General features: G+C 41.3%; 1 protein-coding gene across 1 annotated transcript in view; it reads right to left on the bottom strand.

Moving 5' to 3' along the window:
- The window catches only part of DCHS2 (dachsous cadherin-related 2), a 1,158,653-nt gene that overhangs the window by 951,910 nt on the left and 192,774 nt on the right, over nt 1-13,969 (bottom strand). The gene's annotated exons all lie outside the window — the stretch shown is intronic.

Genomic DNA, 13,969 nt, shown 5'->3' on the forward strand with positions numbered 1-13,969 from the left:
AGTGGGTGAGAGGGGGGTGAAGATGGCATTTAATCAATCTGCCAAGATATTGGCAATATCCTTGGGATCAGTATATTTAATGCCATTCTGTGGCAGCTCAGAGCAGATCTGAGCATTGCCATTTAGATTCTTGACATAGCTATAGAATGTCTTGTGGTTGTCTTTGGAATCTTTGGCAATTTTATTTTTGTAACTAGCTTTGGAGGATTTTATAAGGGATCTCACCTTCTTACTGAGGCTGGTAAGGGAGTTTTTTGCATCCTGGGATTTTCCTCTTTTCTGCAACAGTTTCTCCCTTTTGTTGTAAAGTTTGTTTATGGAAGGAGACCACCATATTGGCTTACTTTTTTTTAGAGGAGAGCGTCTTGGTTCTATTTGGGATGGCACGATTCATACATGAGTGGATGTGCTCATACAGTGCCTTAGTGTAGGATTCAGCAGTCGAACTTTCAGTTCCCGTATGCACGGCTGTCATGAGGTTTGTCACTTCTGACTTGAGTAGCATGAAGTTGGCTTTGGAGAAGTTTTTTACAGAGGTTTCCTTACTGGTGAGTGGGGGAGAGATGTGGATGTCAAGGGTGATTAGCTTATGGTCAGACCTGACCAACGAGGGGGTGACCATAGGTGTGGAGCATCAATTTCCCATGTTGATTATGACCAGGTCTGAGATATTGGAGCCCCTGGTGGGACTATGGATTAGTTGATCCAGGGCATTGGAATTTATGAATTCCAAGAAACGTTGGGCAAAGGTGTTGGTACACGAGTAGTTTTCCCAGTTAATGGCAGGGTAGTTGAAATCACTCAGTATTAGGGTGTTTGGCTGTATCTTAATATTTTCTAGTATGTTTAGAAAGGCCCATATCATATAAAAGCCCATAAGACAATGCATATCCGCTCCAAATATCTTAGTCATAGGAGACTCTATACTGAGACACACAGATGTCCCCCCTCACCAGGCTGAACAAGGAGAAAGTCACAGTCAGCTGTCTTTCTGGTGTCAGGATTTCTCAGATCTCACAGGCACTCAAGTCTCTCAGTAACAAGCACCATTATAATTCGGTCATAGTACATGTTGGTGTGAACAACTTGAGATGTACCTCCCTAGACTACATGAGGAGTGACATGATTGAGCTCTCTGATTATGTATCACAGGCAGGTATGTCCCTAGCCTTGAGCAGCATATTACCCTCACCTAGGATGATACCACAATATGAACAGAAAATCACTGACTTCAATAATAGGTTTACTTTCTGGTGTCTTTCTAAGGGATCCAGTTTCTGTCAGCCTGGCAGACATTATTGATAGACCTTGATGCTTTTCCAAAGATGGTCTTCATCTGTCACCCCTGGGATTTTGACTACTGGCAAAGGCTCTTGCCACCCCCATAGTGACTTTTTTTAGGGAATGTTACAAGGACAAAATCCCTGACATAAAAATGTCATCAAAAAACAACCTCAAGATCATGCTGCTAAATGCTAGGAGTCTTAGCATAAAACTGCACTCACAGGAAGCAGTCCTCACCTTGGAAGACGCTGACCTCTGTGCAGTCATGGATACCTGGTTCAAGGTAGTGCACTGGGTTACACCTCCTACCACACATTCAGACCATGAACAAAAGGTGTGAAAACTAAAAAAAGGTGGTGTATCAATATTCATTAAAATAAATACATCTCCAGATTGGTTAAATAGTATGATTCCCTGGAGAAATTTCAGGTGCAACTAACCATTGGTAGAACACGTATTCAAGTCATTGTCAGCTCCAGGATCCACTCCATGAATCAAGACACGCACTCTGCCCACTTGGATCTACTGAAATCCATCAAGATACATCCAAACACCATGGTTCTGGGTGATTTTAATTATCCATTCAGTGACTGAGTAAATTACTTGTTCACAAACTCACTTGCCCAAATGTTCCTCAAGTTCATTAACTCCAATGCCCTGGAACAGCTAATGGACATTCCAACTAGGGGAGCCAACATCTTGGATCTGGTGCTTACCAATATGAGGTAGCGCTGTAGCACCCCCACTGTGAGGTCTTCCTTTGTCATATCTGACCACAAATCAGTCTCATTCGAAGTAACTATCACACCGTTACCCCCACCCCCCGTAGCAACTAAACTAAAAAAAATTTCCAAAGCAGATTATATCCTTCTAAAGGATAGTATAAATAGCTTCACTACACCACACCCTCAGATGTAACTGACAACTAAGCCAAGTCCCACACCAATGCTTTTTGCAAACACTTGTATAACTGCATTGATGCAGCCGTACCTGATAAGACCAAAATAAGCTCTTCAAGGAAGAGCAAACCTGCCTGGTGGACAACTGCTATTAACAGGCTCTACAATAAGAGGAAGAACTTGTTGTCCAAAAGTAAGAGGGGGTGTGCCATAAACTGGAAACAGTCCCTTCTTAGCTTAAACAAGCAAATAAGACTTCTTGTGAAGTTCTCTAAAGCAAGCTACAAATCAAAATTAGCATCCTCAAGTAAAGACAACCATAAGGTGTTCTTTAGTTATATCCATAGCCTAAAAGGTAATACCCAGATTTGTGTCAAACTGATAGTTAATGATACCACATACACTGCACCTATGGACATTATAAACCTGTTAGCTGACAGGTTCTGTGAAAACTTCATTCCCCTGTCCCCACCACACATACCCAATGATATTCCTTCCACCTGTCCCCCTCCTTGTATCTCTAGAGAGCAGGTTATAAATGCTCTCTCTAAGGCCAAAACCGCAGCATCTATGGGACCTGATAACATCCCAGGCTGCAACTCACAGGGGCTCCAACAAGAATTAGCAACACCATTGAGTACTCTTTCAATCATAGTCTAAATACCGACTTTGTCAAGGCTGAATGGAAAATGGCAACTGTTATTCCCTTGCACAAGGATGGTGCTTCCACTCACCCTGGGAACTATAGACTATTAGCCTGACAAGCCTTATCTGCAAGGCCATGGAGTGAATCATCATGGACCTTATCAACAAAGATATAGGTAATCTCTAAACACTTGATCCTAATCAGTTTGGATTTCTTAAAGGGATATCATGCCTGTTAAACCTGTTAGAGTTCTTTGAGACAGTCACCATAGCCCTGGACAAGAGGAAAAATGTGCATACAGCCTACCTGAACTTGGCCAAGGCTTGTGACACTATTCTCCACTCAGGCATTATTGACAAACTCACCCAGCTAGGTATCAACCCTTATATCATTAGGTGGGTTGCTAACTGGCTTACCAATAGAACCCATACAGTCAAAATAGGGGAATCCACCTCCAACAGCAGACCCATAAGCAGTGATGTTCCAAAGGGATCAGTCCTGGGACCTCTACTGTTTAGAATCTATTTCTCCAAAGTATAAGCAAAAGCTAAAGGTCTGTGGCTGACAAAGTTTACTGTTGACTCCCAAATGATGTCAACATCCTACAAGAGGCTCTTACACATGCAAATTATCAGAGTCAAAGTCACAGCCTTAAACTCAATGCAGACAAAATGTATTATCATCCCTTTTGGTAAGAGCGATGTTCCTGCTAACTACCACATCAACAGAAACACCCTAAGCACACCCTCAGTGGTGAAAGACCTGGGCACAGGTTGACAGCAACCTTACCTTTGATTACCATGTCTCCACAGGGGTTCACTTCTAAATTTTGAAATCCCAAAATCTCGAGTTTCAGAACATGGAGTTTAGAATCTCGAGATCTTGGAATCGTGAAATTGTGAATCCTCCCCCAAAACACCACTAAACACATTAAAAACAAGTGTATGCAGGGGTCAAGCCACCCTGCACCCCCCACACCCCCGCAACTTAAATATACCAACTCTGAGATCACACTACAGCGAGGACAAGGGAAATCTCCCAGTCCGCGCTGTATGCCGAACTCCGTTCAGGATTTCGAAGTTTTAAAACTTCGAACATATGATCTTTGATCATATGAGATTCAAAGTTTTAGACTTTGAAATTCTGAAGTGGACCCTTCCACAGTGACCAGAAGGTTATTCTACACTGCTCATCTCATAAGTAAGGGCATTGCCTCCAGAAAAAAAATAAGTTATAACCTCCCTGTACTCTTCCCTCATCAGGCCAATAACTGAGGACAAAGCCTCTTTTGGTATGCACCTTTCCAGACACCTGCAGCAATTGAAGAGACCAGAGAAGTTCATCACCAGGAGAATTCAAGGTATTCAGCATCTGTCCTATGTGGATCATCTGAAATCACTGTCACTTTACTCCACTTCATACAGACTATTCAGAGGCAATATCTGCCTTGCATATAAGACAATCTCTGAGTCTGCTTTATTGGAAACACTGCACATCCACAAGTCCATTGGCTCATGAGTTACTCATGCTAAAGATCTTAATCTGGAATGTGACATTAATAGAACCTGCTGGAGGGACAGGTTTGTCTCCCTGAGGTTACTGCACCTGTGGAACAGACTCCCAGTTCATGTCAAGCAGAGCTTCTTTTTGGACCTCTTCAAGCACAATCCGGTTGATTGGATGGGTAACCATAAATTCGCCATGTCTCTTTGGACAGGGGCAATAGGTGCTGATCATTAAAACAATGGCAGAACTTGGCTAGTCTTGTAAAGGCTCTAGGGCCATTAGCCTAGTAACTTCCTATGATCCTATGTAGAACAACGAAAAGCCCTTGGTAGTGTGTTGTATTGTATTTCACTTGAAGTCATGTAAGCTGTATGTATGTTGAACCTGTGCCCTTTACCAAGTATGTATATAATGTCAGTTGCTGGTGATTTGTTATATATAACACTCTTTTGATGTACTGGTTAATCCAACGAATGTTTACAAAGTGATGGTTTTATATTGTGCTTATCAGTGTAGTGCTATGTTATGATAATTTGTTATATACAGCTATATACACTGTATTACTGTGATTCTCTAGCAGTATACCTCCTACTAAACCAGTTTTGTCCTTACATTCATAAACTTTCTTACCATCTCTCTGGTCTAACAATAACCCATACTCTCTTGCTCATAACTCACTATGTCCTTTCTTCATCTCTAGGAATATGTACTAACTCATTACCTCAGTATAATATTACAGTTTAGTATACTTTTTCCCTTTTCTTTCCTTTCAGTGCCCATGGTTATTACACTCAATCCTGCCCTCAATACAGCAGGAGCTCTACCACAAGGCCCAACTGCAGACAGTTTTCACTGAAAACATTGTCATCATGCAATGTAAATGAGTTTAACATGAAAAGCCTTGCTGCATATTAACTTTAACTAGCCATACGTGCCTGCCCTGCTCTGGAAAGTGGTTGCATTATTCCCCCCAAAGGAGTAGTCCTTGCACAATAAATATCACTTACTAAGTTGGTCACTGTCCCTTCTCTGGACTGATAGATTGCACTGTATATGCCATTTACTTAGCCTCCTTCGCCTACTGATTTCTGCATTCAGTAAATGAAAGAAATCCTGTTCTACATTGTTCCTTTTTGTTAATTGTTTTGCATAGAATATAAACTAATTGTTCTCTGTAATAATTGACCTGAAGGTGAGAAGCTCACAATGCTTAGTTTTTCTTTGCTCTCTTACCCCCAATACATACCCACTCCATCTTAATTTACCACTATACTTTCCACATACACATTTCCCCTGTGACACCCATTCCTTAACCCACCCCAGACAACCTTCCTATCATATATACATTCCTGTTTGTATTTACCTATTTCCCAACTTCCATGTAATGTTTAGCATCATTCCCAAAAAGCTTTCTCACTCCCATACTGAGTTGCATTACCTCCATTTATACTCAGATCCCTTCCTAACAGTAACAGATAATGGCAAATTGGTCTCTTCCTTCTAGATTTGTCAAAAGCCTTCAACACAGTTTGTCACAGCAAACTTTTACTTTAAATGTCCTTACTAGTTCTATCTCAGCCCACACTTCTGTGGTTCAAAAGCCACTTGTGCAATAGGTATCAGTTAGTAAAATAACACCTAGTAGTCAGGGACTTAGAGACACACATAGATAGTAATCTAGCTTTTGACCAGCATGTGTTTACAGTAGTGAGGAAATCATTCCATGTTGCACAACCTGTAATCAAATGTATGGCATCTAAGTCAGAAGTCATTGTTCTACTGTATTCAGCATTCATTAGACCTATCAATGAGCCCCTTTGGTATGTACCTAACCAGGCATATCCAGCAATTGGAATGTCCACAGAGGTTCCTCACTAAAAGAATACAGGGCATAAGTAAAATGTCCTATACAGACTACCTCAAGGCCCTATCCCTTTATTCCGTCCCCTACAGGCATTTTAGGGGAGATCTATGCCTGGCATACAGGACATTGTCAGACCCCACTGTGATGGACCTCCTGCATGTCCACAAAACAAACAGCACCATAATTACCCCATTCTAAAGACTTAAACATTGCCTGTGATATTAATAGGACCTGCTGGAGAGCCAGGTATGAATCCCAGAGATTACCCTGTCTCTGAAGCAGAGTTCCTCCCCAACCCAATTCAAGTGCAACCTGAACAATTGAATGGGGAACAGGAAAATCATCCTTGGTTTGGCACGTATGTCTCTCATAGGCACAGGCAACCTGTAAATGGTTCATCTCCCAGGCACTAGCTTGTAAATGTTTCATCTCCCAAGCCACTGCTTCCACTTATCAAGGGTATCAGAACTTGTCAGTGATTTGGGATGCCTACCTAGGCTTAAAAAGGCCCTTGTAGTAGTTAGCCTAATAAACACCTATCAACCTATGAACTCTACCCTCTATCCATACTTCCCAGTGATGATAGGTGTATCACAAGGCTCTATCATAGGTCCCCTCCTCTTTAACAACACCCTCTGTGCAGCAACACAAAAGACCTCCCTAATGCAATCCACAGATGACTACACTCATATGCACATCTGACAATCTGGCACATCTCCAAAAACTACCTCAGAAAGCTTTTAACAGCCACACCACATTGCTTTGTAACTCACAACTCATATGTAATCTAAAAAAAAAAATAAATAAAAAATTTCCCCCCAAATCCCTCTCTTATGAAAACACAAATTTTAAAATCATCTCTCTTAATACAACCATTGAATTCACTTCTCATATCAAATTTGTAGAGATGGTAGTGGATGATAATCTTAAATGTGAACTGTGCATACAAATTTGCATGCAAAAAAATTCACCATAAACTAGGGATGCTTTACACTGTCAAAAACTTTCTCACCAGTATAAGTAAAACTATACTTGCCACTACTTACCTCTTCCCCTAACTACATTATGGCACTCCCATCCTTACTAACCTCCAGGCACCCCAAAAATCTAAACTTGAACAATGCTATAATAAAGTGGATACATTTGCAGTTATACCTCTTTCAGCACTTACTACTAAAAAATAAATAAATTGGTTAGAACTACCCCATCATCTAACATATACACAGCTTCTTATCACCTGTAAAATTATCCAGCATCCATCTACTTGTCCCGCACTAAATAACATTCTACACAACTATGTTCCCAGTCAGTCATTACAATCCAATGACCAAAAACTCCTCTCTGTCCATAAATCTATCAAATCTGCTGGGCATGGTCAGTACTCATACCATATTGCTAAGGCCTAGAACTTCTTACTTGTATCCGTCGGGTCAATACTTTCCCTCCAGTTATTGCTCTTTAAAGCCATTCTGAAAGACTTTCTAGCCAAAATCTGTCTCTGTTCTTTCTCAACCCCAGGCTAAACTGTATCCCTAAATGTGAACAAGTACCTATTCATACCTTACACGTCCTTACTCTCCCTTCTTCACTCACTCCCTTACTTTAATCAGTTTATCTCCCCTGACTCTCTTTCTAAATATGCCATAACCCTGTTTTTTTCTTTCATTTCATATTGCAATTCATGTTTGTATTATCTAACTTACCTTTAATTTCACTAAAAACTGGCTAAAATCTCAGTAAATATTAAGTCATTGTCATATAAGTTGTACTTATACTTATCCAATTTTTTCACATTATGTTTAATTTGGCATAATTATTTAAACTATAGATGTTTTTGTATTATATTTAATGATTGTAAAATTATTGTTCTAAGTGTTTTTGTAATAGTTTGTAGATTTTCTCCCTGGGCCTCTGCTGAAAATGGGCACCTACCCATTGGGACTTTCACAGTACTCAAACGTCAGTAAAAAAAATAAATACTGTAGATAATAGTCATAACTGCATTACCAAAAGCATTCATATCTCAGCATATCTTCACATCATCCCCATGTTTTAATGTCATTGTTTACTAACACCTACTGCTTGCGTACACCACCTCCAACGTGACAGTATCAACATTACATTTCACATTATCATCAAATATGAAAAATATAAGTTTTGCAAGGGCTACTCAATAACTACAGCTTTGTGCAACTCATGCTGATCATTTCACTAGACAAATCATGTCAGCTTGTAGGTGTCATCTTGGTGCTTTAGTTTTAAGTATGTCAAACCAGGATTTCAGAAATTAAGACTAAAAACACTGACAAGTATCCTCATTTCAGGAGTACAGGGAAGTCTCCTGTAAATACAAGAATATGATTATAAAATACACAAAAGCTCTGCTTTCCTGACAGGTATGTAGGAAGCAATGCTTTAAATGCATCTGAGGACATTTTGCTATTGCTTTTATTGCCATTCCCTTTCAGTACCTACAAGGAAAAGCACCAGAAAAGCTCACCAGACACTGCTACACTTTGCTGTGAAGAAAAGGTTAGTTTGCTTTTTATTTGTTCGATTTTGTATTACTTTACTGCCTTTTTATATTTTGAATACTGTGATTTGTTTTCTTTACCTTGTGTTTTACTTGTATTCTGCTTTTAACTGCATATTAAAACTTCAAAAGGGACCACAGCTCTGTCTTTTGTGAGTCAGGCAGAAGTTTTTTCCCCACTCACCCACCCGCTTGCTATCGTATTCTTAAATGCCACTGTCTTTCTAGTTGCCTGACTCTTATGTTAATTTGACTATATATCTCATTTCCTCTCTGCTTTCACTGGCTTGTGTGAGTAAGCACAAAATTATCATTTTGTGAAATCACTCCCCTTCAACTATTTAAATTTATTGGCCATCCTACTGTATTCCATAATACCAGAATACAAATGTGACCACCCTCTTTCAATCTGTCTTGCTGTTTTAAAAATAGTGGCTCTCCACTAAAACTTAACTTTTTAGACAGGTAAAACTTAAGTTACCTACTTTCACATCTAACTTATCTAGTGCACACTGCAGTGTTTAGGATAAACCATTTTTTTCATCTTACCTTTAAGCATCCCTGTGACTAGCACTTGCTTTAAAACCTGCTGGAAAGCACTAGGAAGTCTTAAACTGATACAAGCACTCAATTCTCCTTGTTAATAAGGAGAAATTAATCGTAGGCACTAAACAGCCTATAACTGCAAAGTACCTTACTAAGGCAAGGGAAAACAGCTCATGTACTTTACAAAAAAAGCACCAAACCAGGCATGTCCAAGGGTCAGCTTCCAGTGATTTCTCCTGTCCACTGGGTGAATCTGGGCATACTGGCATAATGCAGTAATTGCCTCATGTACACAGACAACCCTCTCCTCCAACTACCCAACACGACAACCTGTGAGAGATGCACATACATAGTCAAACTGGAAGCAAAGTTCTCTCCACCCAAGACTGTGCTAGATAGTCAAGAGGAGAAGGTTAACACCTGCACTGCACCTCAAGCAACACATAGCCCTTCTAAACCCACACCAACACCTACACATAGCAACATTAAACCCACATATGCGGAGGCCCTTAACTGTAACCTGCCCAAGCAACAAGGACCTCCAAAGCTGAAATGCAAACAAACACCAATCACAACCAAAGTGTCATATAGCTCACAACACCAGCATGCCACCCAGCAACAGTCCCTATGGCAAGACAACGTAACTAACACTTTAGTCATAGGTGACTTTATAGTCAGGCACACTGATGTCCCACTCACCAGGCTGAACAAAGAGAAAACTACAGTCAGCTGCCTGTCGGGTGCCAGGATCCGCCACATACCGCATGCACTCAAGTCACTCCACAACAAGTACAAATATGACTCTATCATTGTCCATGTTGGAGTGAATGACTTCAGACGTACCTCCCTGGACTACATGAAAAGAGACATGGAAGAGCTCTTGGATCATTTGGCCCAGGCAGGTATGACCCTAGCCCTGAGTAGCATCCTACCTTTGCCCAAAATGATACCACAATATAAGGACAAAATGATTGACTTCAACAATTGGCTAAGCATCTGGTGTCATTCAAAGGGGATCCAGTATCATCTGCCTGGGACAACATAGTCGACAGACCATGATGCTTTGCCAGAGATGGTCTGCACCTGTCGCCCCTGGGATTCAGGTTACTGGCTAAGGCTCTTGCCACCCCTATAGTGCCTTTTTTAGGCAAAGTTCAAAGGACAAAACCACCACCGAAACAGGTACAAGCATGCAAATTCTGAAGAAAATGCTTCTCAATGCTAGAAGTCTAAACCTCAAAATGCACTCTCTCAAGGCACTCCTAAAAATGGAGAACATCAATATCTGTGCAGTAACTGAGACCTGGTTCAAGGCTCCAGAGAGCACCCCTGCAATACCAGGCTACAACTGTTACCACACTTTTCGGCCACCAAACCAGGACTGAAACTCTAAAGGTGGAGGAGTGTCCATATTCACCAAGGATATTCACACCACCAGGCTAGTTGCCCAACACAATGTGTCTGAAATTCTCCAGGTGCAACTAACACTAGGTAAGACTGCAATCCAAATTGTAGCTTGCTACAGATCCCCCACCATGCCCCAAGATTCTCACTACACCTTTCTAAACATACTGGAAAATATTAAGATACAACCAAACACTCTAATATTGGGTGATTTCAACTACCCTGCCATTAACTGGGAAATCTACTCGTGTATCAACACCTTTGCCCAACGGTTCTTGGAATTCATAAATTCCAATGCCCTGGATCAACTAATCCATAGTCCCACCAGGGGCTCCAATATCCTGGACCTGGTCATTACCAACATGGGAAATCGATGCTCCACACCAGTGGTCACCCCCTCGTTGGTTAAGTCTGACCATAAGCTAATCACCCTTAACATCCACATCCCACCCCCACCACCCAGTAAGGAGACCTCCATAAAAAACTTCCCCAAAGCCAACTTCATGCTACTCAAGTCAGAAGTGACAAATTTCATGACATCCATGCGGACAGGAACTGAAAGTTCGACTGCTGAATCCTACACTAAGGCACTGTACGACCAGATCCACTCATGCATGAATCGTGCCATCCCAAATAGAACCAAGATGCTCTCCTCCAAAAAAAGGAAGCCAATATGGTGGTCCCCTGCCATAAATAAACTTTACAACAAAAGGAAGAAACTGTTGCAGAAAAGAGGAAAATCCCAGGATGCAAGCAAACTCCCTTACCAACCTCAGTAAGAAGCTGAGATCCCTCATAAAATCCTCCAAAGCTAGTTATGAAATAAAATTGCCAAAGATTCCAAAAACAACCACAAGGCATTCTATAACTATGTCAAGAATCTGAATGGCAATGCTCAGATCTGCTCTGAGTCTACAACAGAATGGCATTAAATATACTGATCCCAAGGATATTGCCAATATCCTGGGAGATCAGTTCAGTGCCAACTTCACCCTCGCCTCACCCCCTAAATGGCCCATTTCAATACTGGAAGACTGCCAAATTCTGGAAATAATGGCCACACAGGTAAAAAATGCACTCTCCAAATCTAAGAATACAGCATCCATGGGACCAGATGACATCCCAAGCTGTGTATTACATGAACTACAAAATGAACTGCCACCTCACCCAAGTGTCATTTTTAATCATAGCCTCACCTCAGGCTTCATGCCCACTGAGTGGTGCACAGCTACAGTTATCCCACTCCACAAGGGGGGGATCCACCTTGGATCCCAGGAACTACCGCCCATCAGTCTGATGAGCCTGATCTGCAAGGCCATGGAACGTATTATCATGGAACTTATAAACAAAGACATTGGCAACCTTCAAACACTGGACCCAATGCAGTTTGGGTTTGTGAAGGGCTGATCGTGTCTCCTGAACCTGACTGACTTCTTCGAATCAGTCTCCAGAGCCATGGACAAGGGTAAGGCAGTCCACACAGCCTATCTGGACCTCGCCAAGGCCCCTGACACCACCCCCCACTCTGGAATCATAGATAGACTTATTAAGCTGGGCATTAATCTCTACGTCACTTGATGGGTTGCCATCTGGCTTACTGACAAAACCCACACTGTAAAAGTAGCCGACTCCAAATCCTGCTCCAGACAAATGACAAGTGGAGTACCTCAGGGTTCAGTCCTGGGACCACTCTTGTTTGGCATCTACTTTTCTGAAGTACAGGCCAACACTAAGGGACTCTGGCTAACAAAGTTCATAGATGACTGCAAACTGGGAGCCATTATTGAATCCCTAAATGATGTGAATACTCTACAAAAGGGCCTTACAGAAACAGATGCTTGGTGCCAAAGCCATGGGTTCAAGCTCAATGCCAAGAAATGTATAGTTATCCCCTTTGGGAAAAAACATGTACACATGAATTACCACATAAGTGGCAGTACACTAAACACCAAAATTGTGATGAGACTTTGGGACACAGGTGGACAGTGGTCTCACCTTTGATAACCACATCGCCACAACAGTCAGGAAATCCTTCTATGTGCCATACCTCATCACTAAGGGCTTTCATCCAAAAAAAAGGAGGTAATTGTCCCACTGTACTCATCCCTCATTAGACCCATTATAGAATACAATGCCCTGTTTGGTATGTACCTCTCAAGACATCTGCAACAACTGGAAAGGCCGCAAAAATACCTCACTAAAAGAATCACAGGCCTAAACCAGATGCCCTACGCTGACCGCCTTAAAAAACTCCAACTATACTCTATCACATATCATCTACTCAGAGTCAATCTCTGCTTAACATACAAGGCCATGTCAAACCCAGAGCTGTTGGACATGCTACACTTAAAGAAATCCCAATCCCTCAGAGTCACACATTCCAGGGATCTAAACCTTGTCATCACAATAAACAAAACATGCTGGAGGAATGGGTTCCTGACTCAGAGACTCCCCAGCCTCTGGAATAGACTTCCCATACATGTCAAGCAGAGCGCCTCTTTGGCCCTCTTCAAAAGGAACCTTGACGATTGGATGGGAGAAAGGAAATTCACCCTGGGGATCACGTCAGTCACCCTGCTAGACAGGGGTCCAGGGAAGTAAATAGTGTGGGAAGAAATAGCCAGGGAATTGTTATGGCTAGACTTGTATAGGCCCTAGGACCGACAGCTTAGTACCAACCTATGACCCTATGAACCTGAGTGAAAGAAGCAAAGAAATCTTCTATCTACCTGCTCCATCCCCTCTTGTGCTTTTAACAACTGAAGCAACATGATTCACAGAAATTGCTTTCATGTGTCACTGATTTTTTTCTGTTTAATTCAAGTAACTGATAAAGAACAGAGGAAAGTGAGTTATTTCACTTAGGTGTATTCTGTCTTCTCAGAACTGCTGCTTCGGACACATCTAATGCTGCTTTCACAGGTCACATATTTCTCTTCTATGCCTGTCTCAGCTAACTGCAAAATGAAAGAGTAGATAAGAAAGCTTCAGCTGTTTTAAAGTCTTAACACTTTTTGTCACCACAAAGTGTTTATTCTCATCTCAGATTTAAGAAAAAGCGTAGTCCTGGGCTAAGTGAACCTTACTTTTTTTATAAATCATAGACTTTTCCCTTATTTGTTACACTACCTTTCTGTTGTTCTTAATGGACTTTTAATGCCATGAAAAATATTGTGTGCTAGTAACCTCTTACAGCAGGACTAAAGGGACAGATAATACATGCTACCGATATGTTGAGTTATTGATACATCTGTACATTCTTATATTAAGATAATTAAGTCAAACAT

This window comes from Protopterus annectens, chromosome 2.part1 (assembly GCF_019279795.1).
Source record: "Protopterus annectens isolate FY-2018-M chromosome 2.part1, PAN1.0, whole genome shotgun sequence".
Classification (NCBI taxonomy): domain Eukaryota; kingdom Metazoa; phylum Chordata; order Ceratodontiformes; family Protopteridae; genus Protopterus; species Protopterus annectens.